General features: G+C 36.1%; 1 protein-coding gene and 2 long non-coding RNA genes across 4 annotated transcripts in view; 1 reads left to right on the top strand and 2 right to left on the bottom strand.

The window, feature by feature from the left end:
• The window catches only part of GPC6 (glypican 6), a 726663-nt gene that overhangs the window by 365904 nt on the left and 334082 nt on the right, over window positions 1–26677 (bottom strand). The gene's annotated exons all lie outside the window — the stretch shown is intronic.
• Window positions 9181–12601, bottom strand: LOC144245926 (uncharacterized). Its single transcript, XR_013339502.2, has 2 exons — window positions 10247–12601; window positions 9181–9963 (listed from the first exon to the last, which is right to left on the bottom strand). It is a non-coding gene; the product is annotated as an uncharacterized LOC144245926 (long non-coding RNA).
• Window positions 12660–16718, top strand: LOC146768730 (uncharacterized). The gene is made up of 2 exons (XR_014949329.1): window positions 12660–14767; window positions 16112–16718. It is a non-coding gene; the product is annotated as an uncharacterized LOC146768730 (long non-coding RNA).

Below are 26677 nucleotides of genomic sequence, written 5' to 3'. Positions count from 1 at the left end.
CTGTACCTATGCATGCCAAAGCAGGTGCAGATGGTAGGTTTTTCTAGGAAAGTGCTGCAGCTATCAACAGTTACTGCAGAAGTACCGTGATGTGAAACAGAAATCACTGTGGCCTTTTTGGGGGAACCACATGCTATAGGTTGTATTAGTGATGCTATACAATTAACCATTATCTGCAACTTTTGGTGATTTGGAGAAGTACCTGTGTTTTGTGATTCTGATTAAGCCTGTGTTGTTTTCAGGGTTGTGGAAGTGCAAAATCTGAAGGTCAGAAAGTAAGGTGTACATGATGGAAGCTCTATTTCTCCAAGAACAGGGCAGCAAAATCATGTAAAACCTCAGATTCACAATTTCAAATGCACATGCTTAAATGCTCTCAAATTCTTTTCCTGGATCTTGGTTTAAGAAAACCCTGAACCACTTTTCAAGATGTTGCATCTGGGAGTTGTGACTCTTCATATCTTTTATAAGTGGGCATAGGGTGCTATAATGCACTTCCATCGGTGGGTTGGTATCTTCAAAGGAAAATCACTTTGTTTTGCTCTCCTTATTTTATATGACACCATCAACTTTAAAAAGAAATCATATGAAAAAGGACTAGTTTAAAAGAGTACTGTGAAATTTCAAAAGGCATAAACTGCTCCTCATAAGTGTAAATATTTTTATCAAAATTTCGGGGCTTCTTAGGCTTCTGAGACTCTCTTGACCTGCAGTACAGTCACTGGAAATGTCAACAGAGGAGTACAGTTTGTATTTCAAAAGCCTACTGCCAAATTCCAGCATATTTTTCTTGTCTTTTGGAATGGCTATAGACACATTTTGCCTGTTCCTCTGTATCCCTGAAATATCACTTTCATCATGTAAGTTAAGACAATTTTTTTGTATAAAATTAAGATCTAGTGACTTCTACATTTAAAGTTATAATCCATATAATTTCATACCTCTATTACCAGGTCTGTCTAAATGCTGGAATTCTCATGTGAATGCAAAGATTGAAATAAATACTTTGGTTTACATGAAGTCTTGTATTACAGATGAGTCACTTTCATATGATCTGTTATTTCTAAGTATGTAAGTGCTTATTAAATAAGCACCTTCCTTAGCAATGTACAACAGCAGGAAGCTGATTTGTTGAATTGAAAATATTTTATCTGGACTTAGTCCAAATGGCTCAGAGGCATATCAGAGCCAGAGAAGACACACATTTCAGAAGTTAACCAGGATGAAAGCAACACTATGTTTCTGCACAATGAGTAGTTTTGAAGTGCTATTCATGAACAACAAGTACATGTAAGATTCCAGGCTGCATAAACTCTTTTACCAGGTAACAGCTAATTGGTAGCTGCAAACTAATTTCTAGCTATGATTCAGAGTAAAAAAAAATGCAAATACTATACAAGCTTTAACTCCCTACAAAGAAATAGTTCCGTACTTTTGTCCTTTATGCTACATATAATTACTATATATGCAGAAAGTAATATATTTACAGTATATGCTCTATACTTTTAGAGAGGGATGGAAAAGAATTATTTAATCTTAAATTCAATATTTGTGCAATAAGGAAGAGTAGCAACTGGACATATATGGATCTGGAAACAAAAAAGCAAATAACAGTAAATGCAAACAAGAAGCAAGGCTCTGTAAGAAACTTCCATCAGAAATGGGAGTGGTAAAGGGATGGGATAATCCTGCTAGCAGCTGATTCCTGGGGTATGGAGACTGTATTTCAGATCACAGGTTCCAAGCATCTTAGAATGTGGCCATGAGAAAAAAAGATTAATTCCCTAGTAAATATAATAGATCAGATTATTTCAACTGGAAGGGGCTTACAATGATCATCTAGTCCAAATGCAACGTTTGCACAGCTGCAAGAAGCTTCTTCCTTTTAATTCAGTGGAAAATTTCACTCACAGAATGGACAGCATTTTGAGGAACTAACCAAAATTTGAACTTTGCTATGAACATCAGTATAGTCACAGCATGATTAAACAAAAAGAAAAAGCAACACTAAAATAAATTTTAGTCTTGCCTTCTAGATAAAATAAAGATTTTGTTTTTCCTTACCTTGGGACTGCTTACTTACTACTCCTCACTAGCTGACTTTATCTTCCTCATAGAATTTATTTCCTGTTCTTTTCATTTATTAGTCATTTAGAGCACTCAGTTTAGTTCTGAACTAAAGGACACTGGCTTGTTTTCACCTTAATATTATACGTTGTGATAGTTACCCCATGACAACAACCCAACTTTTGACAGTGAAGCCCTAAATTATATTTACAGTCTCTTCTAGAGAGAAACTAATTAACAGACTAGCCCTAAAACTGTCCTCTTCCACCAAAACAGAATGTACATGCATGAAAATGTACTGTCTCAATAATCACCTGCTTTTACAGAACAGAAAAGAATTTTCTCACAAAGGAAATGCATACAATATTCAGTTTTAGTCCTATTTTTTCCTTTTCTCTACTTTTGAAGAAATTCTTGAAGTCTCGTTTCCTATGATGAAAAGTGAAGACTGAAAAATATTGAAAACATGTAATTTTGTCAAAACTCTCATCTTAAGTCAGCAATGAAAATGACAGGCTGTTTTCCCAAAACTTAAACAGCAAAAGAGCTGGATCTGAACAGTTGCATTAAAATTGGTTATTTGCAATATGAAGACCAAAAAGCTTCCTGCCTTCCTATAAGTTTTCATGGGATGGAATCCCTTGGAGAGGATACTATTCACAAACTAGAAAACTAAAAGACTGATATTTTGGATGGAATGTAGCTGCTTCTCTTGAAAAATTAAGCATTTATGCAAAATTTTGCTTTCTGTCTTGACATCTATTTTTGTTTAATTCTTCTCTACATCCTGATCAAAACCTTTATGTACAGGACCCTTGTGTCAATGACACACAGACTATGAAAGCAAAATAACTGGAAGGAGCCTGACTTTTCAGTGAGAAGGTTGCATTTTTAATTTCTTCCTCAATCATTGCCCAAGAAATCTTAAAACCAAGTAATTACTGATTTTCTGGGCAATTTTTATTTTAATACTATATTTTCACCATCTCAACTTTCAGGCCAAATAATAAAAGATACTGAAAATTATGTAATTTTCTGATATTTGAAGTCCTGCTTTAACTGTTCCTTTCAAGTCAAAGGTCACCTCCAAAAGATGGGTCTGAAAGGAGATTCTGAAAGCTTTCTCTCAGTTGTTTCAAACTGAAATCTGAGAAGTGAAAAACAAAAGACTTTGTGGGTAGCCTCAATGTGAAAAATTTACTGTGTATGCAGGTCAGAAAATCAATGCAGGCCACAATTTACTGCTGTTAACTTTCACTCATTTAACTGTTTTGTGTTCAGATTGAACATTCATTAGGGATGGTTCACTGAATATAAAGATTCCTGTAAACCAAAGGAAAACGAATCTATTCTTTCAGCAATTTATATTCTTACTAGTTGTCTATTCATTTACAGAAGCCTGTTCATTTACAGGTGAAATATAGTCAGATATGAACAATGTTGTAATAATACATTTAACTTCTCCTTGAAGTTTCACCTTAGTCTCATCCTGAAGGGCAGATAAATATTTACTGCCTTTTCAGGACTATGTTTCAAATTTGTTTTTTATCCTGTAAACCTTAATGATGTTATAACCAACAATTTACAAACACTTCTTTATCCTCTGAATCCTACAAAGCCCCCAGCTTTTACAAGAATATATTGTCCTAAAAAAAAAAAAAAAAAAAAAAAAGGAGTAATTCAGGTACTCAGAAAATCAGATTTTCAGTGAGGGTCTCTACTCACCTCATCATTTCTGTATTCCTAGGGTGAGAACAACTGAAATGCTGAAATGCTTCCACTGACCTACCACACTAAGCCACGTGCTTTTGTGAGTATAGGCAGCTGCTCCCCTTTCACTGCCTTCTCCCACTCTTCTTTAAAGAGAAGTTTTAACACCACAAATTGCCCAGGGAGAAAGCACTGTGGTTTTGGCTCATTCCTCGTTCTTACATGATCCTCTGCAGATACCCACTGCACCTCCTCTCTCAGAGGCCTCTGTAAGCACTACTCCTGTATAACCTCACATCAACCAGTGTGCCAGCCTGCTTCTGTCACCAAGCCCAGTGCTTTTCTTTATTAAGTAAAGTCAGGAAAAAGATCTTAGACCCATGGCTTTCTTGTACAGAATAACAATTTACTGTGTTGGTGATATGCAGCCACAGGGATACAAAATCTAAGGATTTAGGTTCTTTCTGTTTATTTTTTTATTTTTCTGGGTCAGTGTTTCTGTTAAGAATGCCTCAGAACAGGAAAGCTTTTGTCTTTCTTTGAAGCTGGTCAGTGCAGCTCCTGCAGATATTGCAACTCATGAAAACAAATTACAGTCTCAGACATATATTGTATCCAATTAGCTTAAAAATAATATAGGTAGGAAACAAGGGGAGACAACAACAACAAAACCCTCATGCACAGCTACTGAGCTTGTCTTTTTCCACAGCTATACCCCGTTTATATGAAGGCTGCAGTTTAGTTAGAAACAACTTCAATTTGTAATGTGTGAAAGAGAAGGATTTTAATCCTTCTTTCAGTGAAAATAGAACCTCAACTCCAGAGTTGTGGCCCGACTTCTATAATCCTTTGAGTTTATATACTTCTACTTTACTGAAAAGAAAATATTTCTCTTCAGCAGAAAAAAAAATCCTGAAAAAAATCCTTAACTTGAAATGTAAGAAAGTGTGGTAATAGAATTTGAAATAAATACAGAGGTTTTAGAAAAAGAAAGAAAACTTTTATGGTATCTTTCCCTAATATTAATCTAAAAAATGCTAAAGAAGCGACAAAATGCAGTCTATACATAGAATGAAGTGAGCCTTCAGTGAGGGAGTCTTCATTGTGACTGGTGTCTGATTGTGTTTTTGTGTTGCTGAAGCACCTTTGTTATGACCATTTATTTAGAAAGTAATTAAAAATACACTTACAGGATTAGGTGAGTTGGCTGTCCTGAATTCATTCACTCATTCACTCACATTGGGTTAATATTCCAAATTGATATGGATGCCCACTCAGTCTGTTACAGTAAAATACAACTTTCTTGATGGGAGATGCAGCTGGTGTGTGATAGATTTCATTCTCCTTCAGTTTGCAAAGGCAAAGAGCTTATTTTAAATTCTTTTCAGCTGAAATCCTCTGTTAGAAATGGCTAGGATCAGCCTCCTAAATCTCCAGTTATAACTCAAAATAACTAGTTTGACTTAGCACCAAATAGGATCAAAGCACTCTGAAGTCATGTAGATGAGATTTATCTCATCTACCAATAGATCACTGTAGACACATAAAACAAATTTTTTTTTCCAGGCCTCCTTTTTTTTTTTTTTTTTTTTTTGTGTTAGTGCTGGATCTGTACCTAAGAAAGAAGGAGAATGGCACTCTAGAAGTATCTATTATTTTTCTGTAAAGGAACCTTGAATGACTACTTCAGATACTGCCAACACATTAGGGGTGTCTACATGGATGAGAGATCTCTTTCCATGGATTTCTGTTGAAAGAGAAAAGAGAGCTTTTGAAATTTCCTCCTACGCTTTCCTGAGTGAATGAGTATTTACAGTACCTTTCACAGTAAAGTCAAGCAGGTTAATTTGAACAACTGATTTCGGAAGCTGTTCTCACTTCACCAGCAGTTTACTACTAGCACTCTCCAGCTGACACTGGGGACTGGAAATTTCTGTTACTGACTCTGGAACTGATTTCTCATCTTCTACCTTTCCCCTTTGTGCACTTGTCTTCAGTCTTAGCATGCACTTCACTGTTACACCAGAGAACACAAAAAAATCTTCGCTTAACTCAGAAACATCTATAATTGTATAGATACACATATCTTAAGCCTTTTTTATTTGGAAGAAAATGTCTGGAACCAAATAAAGATGGTAGTGTTAATTCTTCTACATCATTACATTCTCTTTTATTTCTACAGTACCACATCTACCTGTTAAATTAGACCTGAATAAAGATTAAAACTAATTATAAAATAAATATGAAATGCAGGAATGTTATTCTCGTAAATGTTTTTTTAGTGATTTCTCTTTAAATTTCTGGTTCTGGGTCTGAATTTATGACTAGACTTGTACTAAATATGTAGAGACAGAAAGTAGTTTAAAATCACATGCAAGCAGACATGCCAATATAATACTATATTGGCAACTTGAGAATCAAAGAGAATCTCGGGTAATGATCATTTAGTGCTTTTTGTTTAGAAAGGCATCTCTTGATTCAATGAGGGGAAACAGACAAAATGTCATAAATCTCTATGTTAGTTTTATTTGGCTTATTTATTTTTTTATGCAGCCTTCAAGTTGATTTATAACATCACATTCAAAGAACTTGGTGGTGGCAGTCTTGTTGCAAAACAAATGGATCAAATTAACTATCCTGTGTACTACAACTCTGGACAACACAGTGCCAAGCAGTACATGGGTGGGTTCAGCACTTTTAAAATGTTTTGTATATACCTTAATGCTTACTTCTGCCACTGATTGATTAGACTATAGTTATCATGTAAGAGGATTGACTCCGTTACAAGGAAAAAGTAGGAAAAAAACCCACAGCTATCAAGTGCTTGGACGTCTATTAATACCATCTGAGAAACACTCATTATAAATGAGAGCCTGAAATGAGGGACAAAGGTGAATTCTTTCAATGCTAGTAATTAATTCTTGCTTTGCATAGGGTAATTGAGGGCAATCACAGAATATTGCATGTCATTTCATTATTGGGCCATCAGATGGACTTCTACTTGCATACCCTGGTAAATGTGTTAAATACCTTGGTTGCTGTACCCATGTTGAAGATAAAAGCCCTCTTAACCTTCCTGTCAGTCCCATCTTCCCTTTAAATGTTGACATTTACATTTCACCCTTTTTTTTTTGTTAGAATTAGAAAAAAATAAAGAAACAAAATGCAAAACCTCATGTTTTCCTTTGCTTGAATATGAAAAAAGTGTCAGAATAACTAAAATAAAAACATTCTGCAACAGTTCTAAATATGAACTTATACTGTAATGAAATTCCATGCCTGGGATGGTCATGCTGTTGTGGTCAATGCTGTCATAACCCTTAGCTGCCTTTTCCTATGTCTGTGAAATCCCTTACCCAGCTGCCCAGCACTCAAAAGTAGGCTGTGACAAAAAGGAAAGGCAGCTGCAGAAAAATATCAGTTCTGTCTTGAAAATCAGCAACCATATTGCTCATTTATTCATTAATTCTATGAACCCTCCTCCAACATAAAGTACAATTCTGTTGATATTTTAAGTCACTTGTTCTGAAAAGTTTGGCATACGCATTTTTAAACAGACCTTTCTGTTAGTGATCCACTCAGTTGTGATCTTTCAAGGGTACCATATGTTAATTGACTGAATATACATAGATATTTCTTCAGTGTAATTTGTGAGGCATGAAGATAGGCCTGCTTCAGAATTTTAACACAAGTCTTGTGTTCAGTTTGACTGAAAGTACCTTCAGTTAAGTCTTACAAATTATTTCAGTTACTATAATTATACAAGTATGGGTCTTCAAAATTCATTATTATACAGTGGCATCAGATTCACCAGTGGCACCCACCTTTCAGGAGTTTAAATGAAAAACAATGACTGCTGTAGAGTTCTTGTACAATATGGAGTTTTTGCAATCTGCTGAAATATAAGATCTGAATCTCTATAAATGCATCTCTTTCTCCTCATTAACTTTGTGGGGTTCTAGGGAAAAGGTTTTCTGACTTCCATATTCTGGAAAGATGCCAGAATTATTTAGAATTATCATTGGCTCCAGTGCATCAATGAAGATAGCAAGGATTTCTATGAGTAAAGTCCTTCTAAAAGAAATACAACATACATCCTAGTGCTTTGAAAAGTTTCCATAGTGTTTACAATTAGTGTGCAAGTACAAGTGCTGTTCTTTGTGATCATGCCAAATAACAAATGGTGATCAGAGAATCATAGTTGATATAATAGATAATGAACAACAACATGTGGATAAAGTAGGACCTTCTTTACCACTGTAATACAAGAATTTTTGTTACAATATTTTCAAATAAAGTGAGCAGTATTTGAGTCATGCTCTCTTCGTGCCACACAGACAAAATACTCAGCCTTGATCACTTGAGATCATAGAGTGACAAAATATCCTGAATTGGAAAAAAAAACACTAGGATCATCAGAAGCCAACTCCTAGCCCTGCACAAGACATCCTCAAGAATCATACCATGTGAGTTGTCCAAACAATGCTTGAATTTTGTCAGGCTTGGTGCCCGGACTTCTTCCTGATGATCCTGTGCACAAACATTGCTTAATATGTAACCTGAATCTTCCCTGACACAGCTTCATGATATTGCCTTGGGTCCTCTACCTCCTGGTCACCAGGAGGAAAAGATCAGTTCCTGTACCTCCACTTCCCCTTGTGAGGATATTGAAGAACACAATATGGTTTTCCCTCAATCTGTACCATCTCCAGGCTGAACAAGCCAAGTGACCTCAGACATTCCTCATAAGGCTTCCTTTGGACGGTTCACCATCTTCATAGATCCTCCTTTGGATGCTCTCTAATAACTTTATATATTTTTTTATATTGTGGTGTCCAAAACTGCACCGAGAACCAAGGGTGCATGAGCACAGAGTAGAGCAGGACATGCAGAGATCTGCATGTCTGTGAAAGCAGCAGGTAAATTAACACTTAGGAAAGAAGGTAAAAACTTGCCTCAGTGAAAGCCATGATCACAATAGTCTGTTACCACCTGACACGCTAGCTCCTGCTCTGGACCTTTACCTGCAGAGACATATTTTGAACATTGCTTTTGCAGTAGGCAGCAAAATCCTTCTCACTGTGCAGTCCACATCAGCCAAGTGGCTGATGCCTTCAGTTTGGTCAAGAATAGGTAAAAGAAAATTTCATCAAAACCAGTCACAAGGAAAGCCCACCATGAGATGGATATTTTTGTATATATTGCACCTTTGCTGAAAATATATCCTTTTTCTTGCTGAAAATGTCAGCTTTAGAGATCACATTAAATATATCCCTATTCTCAATGGGTTTGAATGGCTGTCATGGTTTGACACTGGCACAATGCCAGTGCCCCCATGAAAATGTGATCCCTACCTTGAATGCTGTGAAGTGGAATCTAGAATAGAGCAAAGCAGGCCCAAGCTTAATAACAGGAAAAAAACTTTATTAAACTACTACTACTAAAGAAAAGAGAAAACTAAAGAAGGGGGAAAAAAAACCACACAAAGATCAAATGAAAACCTTGCAAAACATTCCTCCCCCCACCACCCAACTCCAACAAACCACAGTGAGACACAATCTGGACCCCAATCAGGTTTCCACCCTCCAGACAATCGATACTCAGTCCATCGAGGGAACAGAGTCTCTCCTGTGCCACAGACCCCCCAAGAAACACAGCTCCACATCCTGTGTTTCCATGTCACACATGGCACCGCCCGGAGAAAAAGTTTGCCATGGTGACCCTTCTCCTTTCCATGCACAGTGCTCTCACCACCAATGCATGGATGGTCACTGCCTTTAGGATTTTTCTTTTCAAGGATGCCCTGCCAAGAGGGGAGAAAACAACAATTCAGTTTTCATTGTTTGGGACCACAGTCCCCCCCCATTTTCCCCTGGGGCCGAGGGCTCAAGAACAGAGATCTTCTTCTCTTCTCTTTCCTTTCCAGGGCAAGGGGGCGCCACCACAAACCCCCTAACCTTTCCTCTGTTCACTCCACTTCTGTCTTTTTCTCAGCTGAAGCAGGTCTCTTGACTCACTGGCATCCTCCCAAAACACAGTCCCTCTTGACGGAGAAGATTTGGTTCAGGTTGTGGCTAACACGGAAAAGTCCAGCCAAAAGCCACTCCTTGTCCCACTCCCATCCAGAATTCCTCCTTCCAACATCCCATCCCAGGGTCCAAGGTGTCCCTCTTCTTCTCTTTCAAACTGAGGAGGGGAAAGGAAAATTCACAAAGCTTTCATTTCTCAAGGAAGGGTTAAAAGTCCGAACTCCCAGGATGGCTCGATGCCTGGACATCCAGCAACTCCCACGTGACTGGGCACCTTGCAGCTCCCCCCGCTCCTCCTTCCTTGCGGCTTTCTCTCTCCCTCTCGGGAGAGGAACTCTGGGAGGGGGGAAATGGAGACATCCCAGATTTCTTCCACCCTTCCATCTGCAGGGGCCAGCCCAGTTCCAGTCCTTTCACCACCCTTGGGGCTTTCGGCCTACCTTTCTCAGGCCATGGGGGCTTCCCCTCCCCCACCCAGCTCGTGGCTGGGCAGGGGAAGGTCTGCACTGCACGCTGACCGGAACCAAAGAGAGCGAGTTCCCCTGGGAATTCTGCTTTCAACCCCTCTGTGTTCTCAGAGGCGTGTCTACTTTCAATTGGTCAATATCTAAATTGACCCCTTCCTTCCGGAAAAAATTATCTTTACGTGTCAAACCACGACAATGGCTTAATTGCATATCAAGCCATCCAAAATTGCAGATTGCATTCTGATTTCATTTTGTATATACAGCTGCATATTTACCTGCTGCTCATGTGATACTGTATATTTTACTACACAGAATACAGTTTGATACAGTATTAGCAAAACAGCAGGGTATAGGTACTAATATATCTGGCTTAATATCTGATGACAAAAAAAAATTTAAAATCTAAGAAACAATCAATCAGAGCACTCCAAATATTCGTATATTCTTTTCATGTCCTACAGGGAGTTTTAGAATCCAAAAAATGCACAAATCGGAATAGAAAACGAGCTCACTGTTTTTAATATTAGCAGCAGCACATTTATTTCTTTTCAGTTAAAACAACATTCATTTTTTTCATATAATATTACTTTTGTTTTTGTTATTATCCATATTCATTTTATTATTCAAATTAAAACAAAAATAAATAAAAATATTTTAGCAAATTTCCCAAAAGAGAATTATTTGGCAAAATGATTAACATATCTTACATATAATACATTACATATCTTGACAATTTCAGTAATAAGAAAGGGAAGTGAATTAGTTTCATTTTCAGCACTAATCTCTTCTATTTGCTTAAAAAAATTCACAGTTTTGAAGATGTCAGGGAAGATTAACCGACCCCATTTATCAAAATTACCAGAGAGTAACATTTCATTGCTGTAACTGACTCACTATTTTTTTCCATGTAATGAAGGCTGTTCTCCTCGGGCCTCACTAAACATTTTACACTGTTTTTCTAGTACTTCCAAATAGAAAATTATATCCTCTGTTCTCCAATACAATTTTTAGGATCCTTCATTCCCATCAGATGAATTTTCATGTGCTCCAACAATACACTCTCATATAATATTAATCTCTCTTTTTCCCACTTAGTAATGCCATGGATTTCAAAGGAAACTGCACTTTTTAAAACAGAAAAATGAATTAAATACTACATGTTTTTCTAGGAAAGAAAAGATTGCTAAAATCGCTATTTCTAAAACATGACCATAATATGCATTTATTTGTTAAATGGCATTATGTTCTTCCTTAGTTATGCTGACCAAGAAATGTCAATTTTTTGAATGTATAAAAAAAGAAAAGCATCCCTTGATCTCTCAGACTTTGAGATTGTAAAGCCTTAAAAAATCATAATACCCCTAGTACACTAACTTCCTGGGATAGACTTGTTAATACACTGCTTGAAAGATTGTTTTAATTTACTTTTAAACTTAAATCTGTCATGAGTGAAAGACAGGGGAGCAGGGGTAAGACTATCTGATTCAAATGTGGTTTATATCACTGGGATTTTTCTGATACAGTGGGGAGGTGTGTGTCTACAAGAAGAATGCAAACAACTTTCAAAGCATCATTGTCCCTGGTATGCATCTCTTTTGTAAATTATACACGAAATTGATACTGAAAGTCAGGCTGTCAAAATTGCCTAGTAGTAGCATACAAGTGACTCTAAATTAATCACAGATTTTCGATCATCCCATCACTGGAGCAGCATCAGTAGGGAATAGCCAAATAGTTTGGCTTGTCGTCAGTTCTGAGAAATGAAAAACTGGAAAACACACCTATCAAACGGACCTTGAATATAAATCCTTTCTGAGGACCTACACATTATTCTCAGCCTGACAAGCCCACCTTGGCTGAGGGATTTATAGAGTGTCTGCTTGCAGCAGAGGCAACAGAGCGTAATTACCTGGATTGAGTATTGCTCTAAAATAGCACAATGGAGGATAACATTTATGAATCACAATTATCATGAACCCTTCCACACAGGTGGATCATGGAGCTGCTGTTCATCAGTGCCACAAAATAAAGGAACAAAATGATCCACAGAGTATTGCAGGCCCTCTCCCCAGACTGAGAGAAACAAGAATAAATTACCAGAATTTTAGTTGATACCTAGACCCTAAACTACATCATTAATTGAATATGAGCATTAACCACATGTTAATGTTGATTTTTTAAAAAAATTGCTTAGGATAAAGGGGACAGTACCTTTTACCAAACATTCATTTCCCTGATGTCAATGTAACTTTTCAGAGAAACACATGCATATTGACACCTCTGCATATATATCTGCACACAAATATGTACATATGCACATTTCATATATATGTACATATTTGTGTGCAGAATATATGCATACACATTGCAATTTCTTAATTACTAAATGGCCATTTAGTAATTAAGAAATTGCAATTCAGTCATTATAAATGGAATTAAGAAATCCTCCTTGTAGTGTTCTTTGAGATCACATGGGAGAGATTTATCAGATATCTTTTTCTAGTTTCCTTGCATAGGAAGCAGCAACAAAAATAGCCTAGGAGGAAATAAATATGTGCCCTTCAGCGATGGCCAGTGGAAAAATGGTACTGTCAGCAACTCAATCTGTCATTTGCCAGAGGCGTGGTGTCTCTCTCACATAATAAGTAATAAGTAATGATATTACTGCAAAGATTGCATATACTTCTTCATTTGTGACAGCCAAAAGAGCTATCATCTATCCCTCGCTCCACACAAATGATCTAAGGAAAAGCTTCACATCCTCCTTCTTGTTCTTTGTAAGTAATAATTTCATTCATAGAGAGGCAATGAATGTCACAAGAAAGAGATTATTTTCAGGAAACTTCAATAAAAAAGATGATTAGACACTGTATGACAGGGCATAGCTGAACTTGAATAAACAGATGCACAAGTAGTCTAATAAACTGACTGCATAGCTTCTGTTAGCTACATATACTAAAATATCAGCATTTAATGAGGAAAGAAAAAAAAATCAGTTGCTGTTCTTAACTCTTGTTGTCACAACACCTAAGATTACCAGAGGAAGCAAGTTTAAAAGGTCCTAAAGAGATCAGAAGACTACCCTAAAAAAGAAACGGTAGGGACCAACAGGGGTTGACTACTCAAGCTGGGTGTCTTTTATTTAGCAATGTAGATGTCTTTGATAGTGAATGCTATGTCTAGATTCAACATCAGTATGCAGTACTGTGAAAAAGTAAATTTTTTTCCATTTATGTAAATCTGTATATTTCCCAAACAAAACAAAAAATTAACTGTATTTCAGTCAAAATTTAATTAGAAAATTACCATTGGCCATGGACAAAAAATATGCAAAATAATATGAAATTGTTTTTAAAGAAATGGGCTCAATTTATTTTTTTTGTTAAACAGCAATAATTTTCATTTATATGGAGAGAAATACTTATAAAACCAAAGTAAAATCAATTAAGAAATTTTAATTTTACTTAAAAATTTTTCTATTCAATTCATTTTTTTGAAGTTGAGAGAGGGGGCTCTTTTAACCAGAATAAAAGCATTATACTATGTGACCCACTATGACGTCTAACACTATTTACTACATAGAAGTCTTCCTTTTCCTATTTATAGGGCCAAAGTTCTTAAGAATAAGAATCACATTTCCCAGTACAACCTGGGATGTTCTTGCAGCCATTACTTTTCAGTTGCAGTGTCGCTTCCAGAACCACAACGTGCTCTCCTTGAAGGCAGCAGTAGGAGCTTTAGCTCTCAGGACTAACAGTTGCTCCTCATTATCCCCATATTGAGCTGCACTAATGAGTCACTGTTTGGGCTAGCCTGAGCCATCTTCCACAGTGACTTAAGCAAATACATCTGCTTTGCCCTGAAACAGAGTGGGGAGGACCCCCACAAGCTGTTATTGGGCCTCAGCTGCGGGGACTGTAATGATTACCTTGAGAAGCTGCAATAAACAGCTGTGAAAAGTAAATTCAAACTGTTCTAGCTTGATCTTGCTTGTTTCTGAAGTAACTTAATCAGCATCATCCTAAGTACAGATGAGTTCTTAGGATTTCATTCATCCAAAGACTGGGGAGGCTGGTCTGACCTTTCTTAGTTTATAGAACCCAATGAGTTCACAGTCAATTGCTTCAGGGGGAAAATAGCAAAAGATTAGTTTTATGATGGAGACTTAATAGATTAGACATGGCCAGGTTTCTAACTTTCATCTTTTAGCATGTTTTTTTCTTTACCTTAATAGTGGGCAACTATAAAAGTAAATTCTTGCTTTTTAAAGTAATGGAAGATGTGAAGCTACAATAGGAATGAGTTGCTGGAAGTCCATGGAGAAGATTTTGGAAAGAAACACGAATTCCTTAATTCATACCCTAGAGAAATCCCAAACCTCAAAGTTTGAAGACCTTATTTGTTAAAAGCGCAGAGAAACAACAAACCACAGCAGGGAGGAAGGAACAAGTTGTGAAACTTTAACAAGATCTCCAAGGAAGCTTAGACAAAAAGGTAAGAATCGATGTTGCTAAGACTTAAAAAAAATATCAGAAGTAAAGTTTCATTTTTATGACCAGCATCTGAACCCTGGATAACCTGGCCAGATTCTTGAGTTCTCAACAAAATACCTTTCTTTAATTGCATGGGTTTAAAAAGACTAATATTTTTTTAGACATTCTATTAATAAGAATTTAGAAAAACTGAAGTAGAGCAGAACATTATATAAATTGAAATAACTGAATTCTGTATAGCTCTGTATGTTCTTTAATTGTTACTGCAGTAGTTGATTTTTTTTAGTTATCTGTTCCTGCTATGATTATCTATTACTTTATGAAGACTGTAAGGCTTTCACATACAAGATTCATGACTCCACCATACCCCTGTATGTTATGCATCCTTGCTGAGTTGAAAGAGTTAATCCAGAAGGTTTAGCCTTTCATCATTTCACTGAAAGGAATCTTTTAATTCTTTAAAATAACTTAAAAAAATTAAATGTGTGTGTAAGGTCTGTGAATAAAACCTTTCCTTCTTCCTACAACCCTCCCCAAACCAAACATCTCAGTGTCTGTTAATTTGTTAGCAATAGTACAGCTAGAAGGACCAAGATGTTTAAATGAGAGAAACCAAAGGCAAAAATATATATTTCTTGTAATAGTATTTTACATGCATTTAAGCACTTGGCATTTGCCTGGAAATATAAAGATTAATGCATTCAGAACCAAAGTTACAAAAAAGTAAACAAATCTTGCACTACTACTGTAGAATTCACTAAATATTTTGTGACTAAATACCTTTGTGCTTAGCTGGAAAATCACATAAAAAAATGAAAAATCTATTTGTATTGAGAATTTCATTAATTTTTAATCAGGGAAAAATATACTTCGTGTTACAAGTAAGATCTAATTTAAAAAATTAACTCTAAATTTCTGTTAATAAAAATTAAAGAAATTTAAATTAAAAATTATCTTAATAATGATTGAATACAATTCAAAACAAAAATGTTCAGTTCAGGACCAGCCCCCAATTCTAAGTCAATTTAATTCTAAGTCAAAATATAAAGAAGAGAACTAAGTCTAATCTATTCTCTCATGCATGCTTAGGATGAATAATAATTAATTTTAAAAAATAGTTTTATTTAGTTTTATTTTGTTTGGTAAGATGCTTTTCCTGAAACTGTGTATAGAAAATTCTATTTACTCAGGCAGGAAGGAAGGTTTAGAAAACTTTTGACTACATATCCATCCAAATTCCCATATGTACAAGGAGGACTTCTGGATGCATTCAAATTTTAGATGAGTAGAAGGTAGTTAAACTGTTTCTTTACTCAATCTCTCCCATTTTTCTTCTTGCTTTTAGATCTGTAAGGAAGTCCCACTAGCTTATGAAGAGTTAAAAAGAATTTTAACATAAGGCAATCAATACAGTGTGTCCTGGTCTGCTCAGGCTGAAGGACAGTGGCTCTGATTTCCACAGTCTCGCTAGGATTTTCAGATAGAAGAATGGATCTGCCACTCTCTGTGATGGTGTGTAGCCTCATCCTTGGGATTCAGCAATAAATGTTAAAAACACATCTTTTCCCTTCTTAGTCACCTCTGGCTTCTTACAGCACCTGAGGAAATGTAACAGGAGCCCAAAACAGTAATGCCCATACCTGCAAATGGTTTTCCTTGTGTAAGACTGGAACTTGGGAGTACAAGAAACAACACTTGGGAGACTTTTCCTCTTGCATTTATTTGCTTCTTGAGAATTGACTGAATCAATATTGCTTACTGCACTGTCAAAATGTGTATTCTCATGCACATTAGAAATTCCCAGAATACTGGATTTCTTGATTTATATGTAATTTAAAAAACTTGAAATGATGGCATTTAAATGCAGAAAGATGTAACAGTAAAGAAAATACATTATTGGAGTTATAAGAAGTTTTGTATATTTTTCATTAAAAATTGTCTTAAAGGCAACCTATTTTTAGGCAATTCTCTTAGCAGTTTTTAAGCCAGGAAAATTATGTTTCTCTTTCCAGTATTAGACCTCTGCCTTCTAAACAGAACAAATAAATTTTTTTCTCCATATATTAGATCTTAATCAACCCAATATTTTAGACTGTTATTTAGAAAACACTTTTCAGCTACTCTGTAAGGAAAGCAGAGGAATGCGGTTTTCTTTCCCTGCATGGTCTTGCATGGATGACTGTAGAAGACTTCTATCCTTTCTCATTTCACCTCTCCCTGTGCCAATTTTTTTGTGACTCAGAGAAATTCTAGATGACATTGCTAAGCTCAACTACCCAGTCAATGTCCTAAGTGGGTGAAAGATTAATTATTCCCACTGAGATCAACTATGTCAGGATATCAAAGGCCAATTACAGACAAAAGCTATCATGGAGCGGTCACTTCCAACCTCCTGCCAACACCAATCCCAAATGCAAAGGAAATCAGCTTCCTGCTGAACCGAATAAGCTCTAGTTTTAGTACATCCCATGTAGCCAGCATGCTGGTATCACTTTTATTCATTTCTACAACTGAAGAATATGCTTTGCTGAGCTGCATGACTCATCTTGCAATGTGCAGTGCCCAGGGCAGTCGCGCTGCTGGGTGGGAGGGGAACAGACGGCACATCAATCGCATCTCTGCTATGCAACACGAGCAGAGGTTGTTGACTAATTGTGACTTAAAAAAAAAACCAAAAAAACCTCTTTTGCACACTGCTTGTTGACAGCTGTTATTATGACATTTAATCTATAGTCATTATTTGGGGAAGCAGCTCAGCCAGGATCCAGAGTCTGCACAACCCACTTAGTGGATTACCCTGAGCTTTAGCTCCTAAAATTCAAGTTCTTTCATATTTTGTTGCATGAGAGCAGTTCAAAAATCTTGATCAATGGGTGTCAGCAAAAATGCCTCAGTCTGTTAAGAAAGGAAGGAGGAGAAATAAAGTTGGGGGCATAATATGTGGCAGCATTCCTTATTAGAGCAGTCATGGCTGAAGGCTGGACAGGCATTGCACAGGAATCCTGATTAAATGGACTGATTTTGAACAGTGTCAAATTAAGCTGAACTTCATTTTTTTGCTATCTCAGGTGTCATACAGTACTATCTCCATATAAATTAACCTCTCTGCTTCAGTCCTACTGCCATCACTGCTTTGATGACTGCAGGATGTGCCATTTCCAGTCATCAATATAATCTGAATAATACCAATGCTTCTGTTGCCTCTGCCTGGCTCAAGTCTAGTTTTGTTTTCCCATTCAGAGATGCTCCATTTGATGAAGTTACTTGATCTGGATCTGTCTTATCTGACTATGTCTATCTCTTTTTGAAGACCTACACTGGATAAAATTAAGGATAAATTCAGTAGGCAGGAGAATTATTTGGGACATTGATGATTCTGACTCAAAAAATACCTGATTAGGCACATGAAGTGGAACAGTTCTAGCAGGAAAACCTGGAGAAATGGATCCGGAATAATGAATAACGTGTTTATCATGGCATTCTCTTCTCACGTTGGAGAACACAATCCTACACATGAAATCCAGTTTCTCTCTCACTACTGGTTTTGGCCAGAGACCAGGAACTTCACCACAGAGCTGAGAAGGCCTTGCCAGCAAAAGCCTTTTTATAATGGCACAAACCAATAATGAGTTTTTGTTTTGATTGATTTGGTTTCCCAGCTAAAATAAACAAAACTTTGTCATGAAGCTCCTTCTAATATGCACAAAACAATTCCTGGGTCAATTCTATCTCAAATATTAAGACTAGATATAAGTTAACGTATTAGAGTTTGCTGCATTGATTTGAGCATTAATTCACAAATTTCTATATTAGGTTTGAAAGGTACATTGCTCAATCATGCTGTAACATTTTCTAATAACTGTGTCACTGCAAATATCTGTCTTAGTGATAATTGTCACAGTTCTTGATGAGATTGGGAATAATTTATCTTCCTATTCTGGGTCCAGAGAAGAGAGAGAAAATCTAAAATTCCTTTTCAAACCTGACCAGTTCTTTTTCACATCAAGACTTGGAATGCAAAACCTACTTGATTAAGGATTCTTCAGCAGTGCAAGTCAGACTTCACTGCATGAAAATTAGCTGAAGAAAACTCAGCTTCTGTACAGATTAACATTAAGATACCACTAGTAAAATGTAGTTTCAAGATGCAAATGCTGTATTGTAATGGCCAACCACAAGATCTTGCACAATTGCAGGCTGTCTCTTTCGTAACTAATGTGGGGTTTGTTGAACATGAAATCTGTGACCTTACAACCTTGACTTTCTCAAAGAGTGCCCAAGTGAGATTTTTAATATATGTCCAATAGAATGTAAGATGATTGCAGTGTATATTAAAAATAGTCAATTTTTTATGCTTATCATAATGTGCAATAATTTGCCCAAGAATCACATAAGATTTACACTCAAGCCCTGTGGAAGACCCTGTAAACAAGGAATCCATTGATTTGCAAATATTTACAAGTATCAGTGTGATGGGACCAGATAAACAAATAAAAAGCCAACAGAATTATATACATTGGCAGTTGGACTGCTAGATTGCAAGAAGCAGGTATGTGCCGTTTAGGGAAGAACCTTTGATTGGAACTAATTACTAGAAATAGTGCCTCTATTACAATATTGCTGTGGTGAATTTCTATCAGCTATATAATGGAAACTCAAGCCACATGTCAATTCAGAGAAAAATTAGACAAGCTCCCTATTGATAGACACAGCAGTGACTCAAAAACAAGTCAGGAAAGAGAATTACTGTTATTCCTCCACAAGAACAAACACCAAGCCTGCTGCTATGAGTACACTCATGTATGCCATCACAACTTTGAACATCACAATTTCATTCACTGCATAAGCTTCTACAGAGTCACATCATATAGAAAAATTCAATTTCAAAAAGTGTAAGTATTTCAAACTTATGTGACACTTGATTTAATGTGAAATGGACAAAATGGCAAGTGGCCTGCTAATAAGGTCAGTATTTCTGGGGTATATCTTAGTAGGAACTGGGGAAAACAAATTGGCAAGAAAATGACAAATATTTGGATGTGTAATTCAAGAAAAACAATGGTTTGATCCAGCAAGCATTTCAGCCAATACTGAAATTGTATGTGTGAGTTGCTGAGCTGAATTCAATTAAATGTTTTCGGTCATTCGAGATTACACACACTGAAGTCTGAAGGACAGATGTCACCATTTGCAATATAATACTGCTATTTTAGTGTATCTTTTAAAATCCATCACAGCCTGTAATGCTTAAGACTTTATTCAATTAATGAAACAATATACATAGATTATATTAGGAGTCAGATGCTCTTAATGCACATATATTTGTCTTGGTTTATCTTAGTGGAAAAATCTGGGCAATTCTTAATGTCACAAAACATTTAATTGGTTTTTAAAGATGATAATACTGGTTTAGATGCTAATGTGATGCAGAATAACACAGTTCTGATGTTTCCAACTCCCAGATGAAAATAAGTTCTTTTTTCACAAATATGTGAGTTTTCATAAATTACTGACATATAACACATTAATTATACAATACTACTAAAATGCACTATTTGAAAGATTATTTTTTCAGTGTGTTGAACAGAGACAATAGTCTTATGTCAGAGTATTTTTTACATTATTTCTCTCTCTAGCATGTTGTGGTACACATGATATGAAGTCAACAAAACAAAGCCAAACCAAACCAACCACATAAAGCAAAGCACATTAATACAGCTAGCATGCATTTATACTGAAATGTGTGAAAAGGTAACTGCCCTACACCAGTCATGCACAATATAGTTGTTTGAAAGACATAACAGAAGCATTAAAATTGTTCAGGTTTGTTTTCCATCTATTTATAACACTGAAAAAGCATCCAATAAAAGTTTTGACACCTTTGGAAAGGTTTTGAAATTTATAATGAAAAGTTAATTATGCATTATAGTTGTTAGGATTCTGTCAAAATTGTGAGGCATTCACAAGTTCAAAAATACAGCCTTGCTATGAGAGAAGATATAAGCTGAGGCTACTATGATAAGCTAAAACTATGAAAAATAAATCGGGTTTTTTTGATTTGCTTTGTTATAATTCTGAGTGCTAATCATTTGCAGCAGAAATTTGTTTAGTGGTGTGATGGTTTGTTATGATTAAAACTGTCACAGAAAGAGATGATCTCTTCCAAGCTAAAATAGAAAATTAATTATAATTTCATTCACTAATGGACACAGAATAGACAGCTTTTCTGGTGTCTCATGCAGAAACATGAATAAGCTATTAGTGAGTTTTACTATTTTCCCCCAAATCTGTTTCTATATGTTTACTGGGGCAATAAACCTTGTAGTGAGCCAGATATTCAATTACTTCATTCATTTCTCAGAAAGCAGAAAATTTGGAATTACTACTTACTTTAAGGATTAACATTTTTCTCTATGGCCTGACTTCTGTCTCTTTAATTTTTAACCCTGGGCATTCTCAATTTTTTTTTTTTTTTTTTTTTTTTGAGATCCTTTTCTCCCTCAAAATCAATCCTTTAAAAGAAAAACAGTTAGAAATCCTTGTTTATCCTTGGACTTCACTATGAATCTCTGCTTATAGATTTCTCCTTATTGCCCACAAATCTTACATGTCTCCATAAAACAGAAGGAGTCAGATTGATACCTTAATGACATGGCATTTCAAGTTGTTGAGATTTAAGGCAGTGAAGCACAGGAAAATAGAAGGACAGGGTACTTCATTGGAGTTAAACATGGATGATGCATCTTTGCATGCTTCCTTTATCATTATTGATTTTACAAAGGGAATTTAATACTGCTTGCAGCTGGAGACATAATATTAAGGAGAGCAGAAAGATCAAGTGCATTCCTAAGCAAGTTTTAGGCTTGGGTAGAGAGGTATTTGATCAATTGGGGTTTCAAACACAACAGGCTTAGGGTGTGTTTGGGGAAGAGCTAAAAGCTGCATTTAATCCCAGCAGACTCTTAGTTTTAAGAGGTTCTTAAAATGGTCACGAAACATCCTGTCCAGAAATAATTGAGTTTTTTTGTATTTTTAAAATAGTATTACATGTACTAACACAATGATGAGAAGTATTATATACACCCAAGACCTGTTGCATAAAACAAGAATTCAAAATGACGAAATAATTTTAAAAAATCAATAAAGGATGTTGATGTTCTATTTCAGGCTCTCTCACTATTAGTTGGAGTGGAATAACAAAACATTTCTTCTACACTACAATTTCAATCCTCCCTCTGATAGTTTCTTTATAACTCTTGTAGGTTTCTAATAGCTTTTTTTTTTTTTCTGCATTTTAGCCAGTACTCTGGACTTGCTTGCAAATAACATCTCTGGGGACCTGTGGGGCATAAAATGTAAAGTAACTAAAAACTTTTTCATCAGTCTCTCTCTCTCCAGTTGACAAAGAGCCTTTTCTCACATTATTTATTGAAAATTCCTGGCTATTTCCAGCAGAGGGATTATTATAATGGCAATAATTTTTCCTGGACTTTTCACCTGTCAAGACAGCAAGACCTGTTGCAGGATTTGATGGCTTGGTGCTTTGGAGTACAGGCAGAATATTCTTCTAGGTGTCTTCTCCCCTCTCAGTTTTAGCAGGCATTCTTCTGTTGGCATATTTTTCTGTCCTGAATCCAATACCTAGGGGCTGTCATTATGCTGAGTTTGTGTCAATTTTACATTGACCTAATTATAATGCTAAAATTTGGCTTATTTTTTGTTCAGTAGTTTTATTTTGCATTTGGTTGGATTATTTCCCAGTATTTCAGAGAGACTACAGAGGAAATGGTGTCTACTCTAATCAAATGAAGCCATGGAGAAATTCACAGCAGAGAACTAAAGGAGACCATATTTTTGAAAAATTATTCTTTTAGTTGTCCAAAATAACAGGAATCCCTAACTCATCTACTTGCATGAAGTCATTTATAAAGTCAGTTAGCAATTACAATATGAAACCCAAGCTAAATTTTTAATATCTATGACCAAATAGCTATTAAATGAGTTACTTTTAATTGATATAAAATATAGGCTCTAACAAGTGAACAAAGGAGGAGGGAGTGTACCAGTCATCAGGTTTTATAATCTGACAATAAAGGAATGAAAATTACCTAGAGATCCTGCCATCTCCTGAAGTTTCTTCTCCTCTCTTTTCTCCTACCCAACCTAACACTACTCTTCCTCACCCTCACACTTAGAAATTACCCGATCAGATCAAAACCAAAAAAGCACATAGAGGATTGCTTCTCCTTTCCTACCTCAGTCAGATCTCCAGCTTTATTTGAAATATGACAAATTTCACATTAAAATGTGACACTTATGTTCCTAATTTCACTTGTTTTCCTGTATTCTTTTCATATTTACTTTATATTTCTCATCTTGAAACCCTTCCTGTTGCAGAGCCACACCAACAACCCTGAACATATCAGCATGAAAAACATTGCAGTGGAAAATACATGTGAAATTAGATGCAAGTAAAACAAGAAGAGAGAAAGAGTTGACCAGAGCTCTGTACAACTGCATTCACCAACTCAGTCACTTATTGATGTGATAAATAATACAAAAATAAAAGAGTAGAGATTTTTTTCATGGACTTGGGGGCTAGAAAGACTCAGCATACTGGGTTTTGTTTCTTGCTAATGGCTGAAAAATCTCTTTTTCAGCTACCACAGCTACATGCTGAGTGGTCACACTTTGTTAACAAGCAATGTCAAAACAGACGTATATAGCAGATTATAGGTTCTAATCTGTTTCATTGCAAGTCTGCTAGCCTTAGCCTCTCAAAATGTTCTATTTTTGTTCAATTGCAATAAGCTTATCACTAGAAAGGCAGCTAATGATAATGTCTCAAAGAGCTTGACACTACTAGAAGTTTGTCAAGTGTCAGACTAGCTGACAGATTGTGTGTAATACCTGTCTTTCTTTCAAAAGCAATGATGCACAATTCAGCCCTCACCACTGATGCTGTATTTTCTGCTCTGTTTCTCTCATTTCTGCATCTGTGTGATTTATTTAGTCTTCTAGGAAACTAGACAGAGCTGGAGTAGTGAATGCTGCTGTCCTTCTAAGCTAACCTTTTACAGTAATGACTATCAGCATTACTACCTAAAAAATGTGGACTAGAAAGGATTTTTTTATTCTAGAAGATCTGTAGGACACCAGAATTGCAAGACTTGTGATTTTTTTTCATGTTTAATTAAAGGGGAAAGGTGGTTTCTATGATGGCAGCTTATCGCAAGAGACTTGAGTCTTGGTATTTGAATCTGAAGTAGGTGTAGCTGCTCAGTTGTGTCAGCACAGCTGTGTGAAATGTGGTTTGATGCTGAACCCATTCCTGCTATCACAAACTGTATGGCATCTTCGCATATACTGGGGACTTCTGCTCTGTGTCTAACAAGTATGCTGCCTATAAAGCTGGTAAGTGTTTTGCAATACATTAGCAGGATGAGGGCTGTAAATGCCTTTGGAAAATCCCCACCAGCTGCACTGGGTTTAATCTTTTTATGTGAAGACCCTACAGCCTTACACAGACTGGTTTGTGCCTGCAGTCGAGTTATGCCGCTGTATTTGTGGTGACTCAGGTAGCGCACCCAAAGGGAAAGCAAACCTCAGAAGGTAAATACAGATTCTCAAGGTGTGTTTTGAAAGATGAGAACAGTGTTACCTGGATATTTCAATAGAAAGATCAACCAATGTTCTCAAATTCTTCTGTCAAGTAGAAGTGGAAAGTCATAGATTAATTTAGAAAAGAAGAATATTTCATAAGACTGGTTTCAAAGCCAAACCATACCAAACAAAGCAACAAAACTAGGACACTGAGATATCTGGAAAACAATTGAAGGCTGGGATGCTTTCTGTACAATATACCAAGAGAGATGGGTCCTTCACAGCAGTTAAGAAATCAAACATTTTAGCTTGACATGCACTACTGTGTTTTGTTGTTGTGGCATTCTTCAGATGAGAACTCCAGAAGCAGAAATGTAGGAGGTATGAGCCATCTTCCATTTGTGGTCCGATTATAACAAAAGCAGTGAAAATATTTATAATTACATAAAATCCTATCATACCTACTAGAATCAGAGTCCATCTGCACTGAGATTTTGCAGCTCATGTTTCTACACATGCTTTCAAATTCATGTACTTATTTTTGAGATAAAAAAATTAAAGATATTTTGCTTAGTGAATTTGGGGATTCTAAAATGTTTTAGGAGGGAAATTAAGATGAGGAAACTGCTAGTTGCAGGTGAGAATGGACTGTGTGATGGGCAGTGGGTTGAAAACACTGTCTGCAGGCTTAAGCATGCAAGAATGTCAACGGTGTGTTAGCTGATGCATAGCAACTGTTCTACAAACCTATTGCAAAAGGCAGGCAATTCAGTATCCTTCTTCTGGTATCACTGAGCATAAAGTGCATTCAAACTTGAAGAGCCAACTCATGTACTAGCAGTGAGACATTGGTCCTGATTGTTTCTTTGTATTTTTATAAGTTTTGAAAAGAAGTATTCAAAATAATTATAATGTTGATTTCTCTCCTTTTGTTTGATGGTGTTTCTCCAGACTGGCTGTATGAGCTGACAGCTAAAAATTGCCAGATATGCAGCAAGGTCTAAAGAATGGAGTTTTTAGGTCTCATTTTTCTTCAAGGTTTGCTTCTGGGGTGCACGAAGTGCACATTTTAATGCCCTCTTCCTGCAAACACTTATGCACATGTTTAATCTTTTATGTGAGAAAAATCTGCAGTGTCTTATAATAAGTATCAGGTCATATGCATATAATGTTCTAAAAAGATCTTTAAGGTCCCTTCTAATCCAAACCATTCAATGATTCTATCATATGCAGGTCACTTTAACAGCTAATGGTCTCAAATTTCTTCTTATGGAGGGAATGGCATGGAAAATGTGAAGAAGTCTCACTACTTTCTTATTTCATTTTTCCCTGCATTTCATGAAACCATTAAAAATATCCTGAAGTTGCATTGGATTACCACAAATATCAGCTAAAAATTCAAAAGCTGAAAATTCAAAGAATAACTGATAGGGATGTTCCCCCTAATTTTATCTCATAAATGGTGATGCAAGTAATTGTATAAATAAAATGTTTTAAAATTTTATTACTAAATATATGGTTTAATCTACCACACACCAAAATGGTACAGTTGGTCTGTGAATATTTGCAGATTTTCACATATATGGAAGACTGCATTTAATCATAATAAATACATTTATCAGACGAACATAGCCATAGGGTAAGATTTTATTTTACCTCAGTGCATGGAGAACATCAGAAAATCATGTTCTCCCTACTTTCATAATTCTACCTAACCCACTTCTTGCTGACATTCAGCACAGTTTCTAAATTCAGCTAATCTATCTGGATGCTTAAACACACTGCTTTTCATTTTCTGCTGAGACTCAAGAAATATGATGAGATGACTCTTATCTCAAAGGATCTGCTTTGCATTCTGTCTCTGATACACAACATCTCAGTGGAGTATTGGATTGTTTATCTACTTGCACTCAGGCTTATCTTTCCCATCTCATAATGTAGTACATTAAAACAAGGCTGTTGTCCCATTTGTTTGTTACTGTTTTACCACTGGCAGTGCCTTGGCCATGTGTTGTCAACGGCTGCACTGTGCTTTCTTAAGCACACATCCTCTATAATTACCATGAATAACTATATAAATTCTCTTGGTGCTTAAACACCTCCAGAGTAGGGGCACTCCCTGTTATAGGCACTGTACAAATGGTGACAACAGAAATATCAGTAAAATCCTAGAATCATTTGGGTTGGAAAAGATCTTTAAGATCATTTAGTCCAAGTGTTAACCAAAGACTGATAATTCCACCACTAAACCATGTTGGCAAGTGCCACATCCACATATCTTTTAAACACCTCCAGAAACAGTGACTCA

The sequence above is a fragment of the Lonchura striata genome, chromosome 1 (assembly GCF_050655825.1).
Source record: "Lonchura striata isolate lonStrDom1 chromosome 1, ASM5065582v1, whole genome shotgun sequence".
Taxonomy (NCBI): domain Eukaryota; kingdom Metazoa; phylum Chordata; class Aves; order Passeriformes; family Estrildidae; genus Lonchura; species Lonchura striata.
The sequence above is the reverse complement of the archived record's forward strand: the minus strand, read 5'-3'. Positions and strand labels throughout refer to the sequence as shown.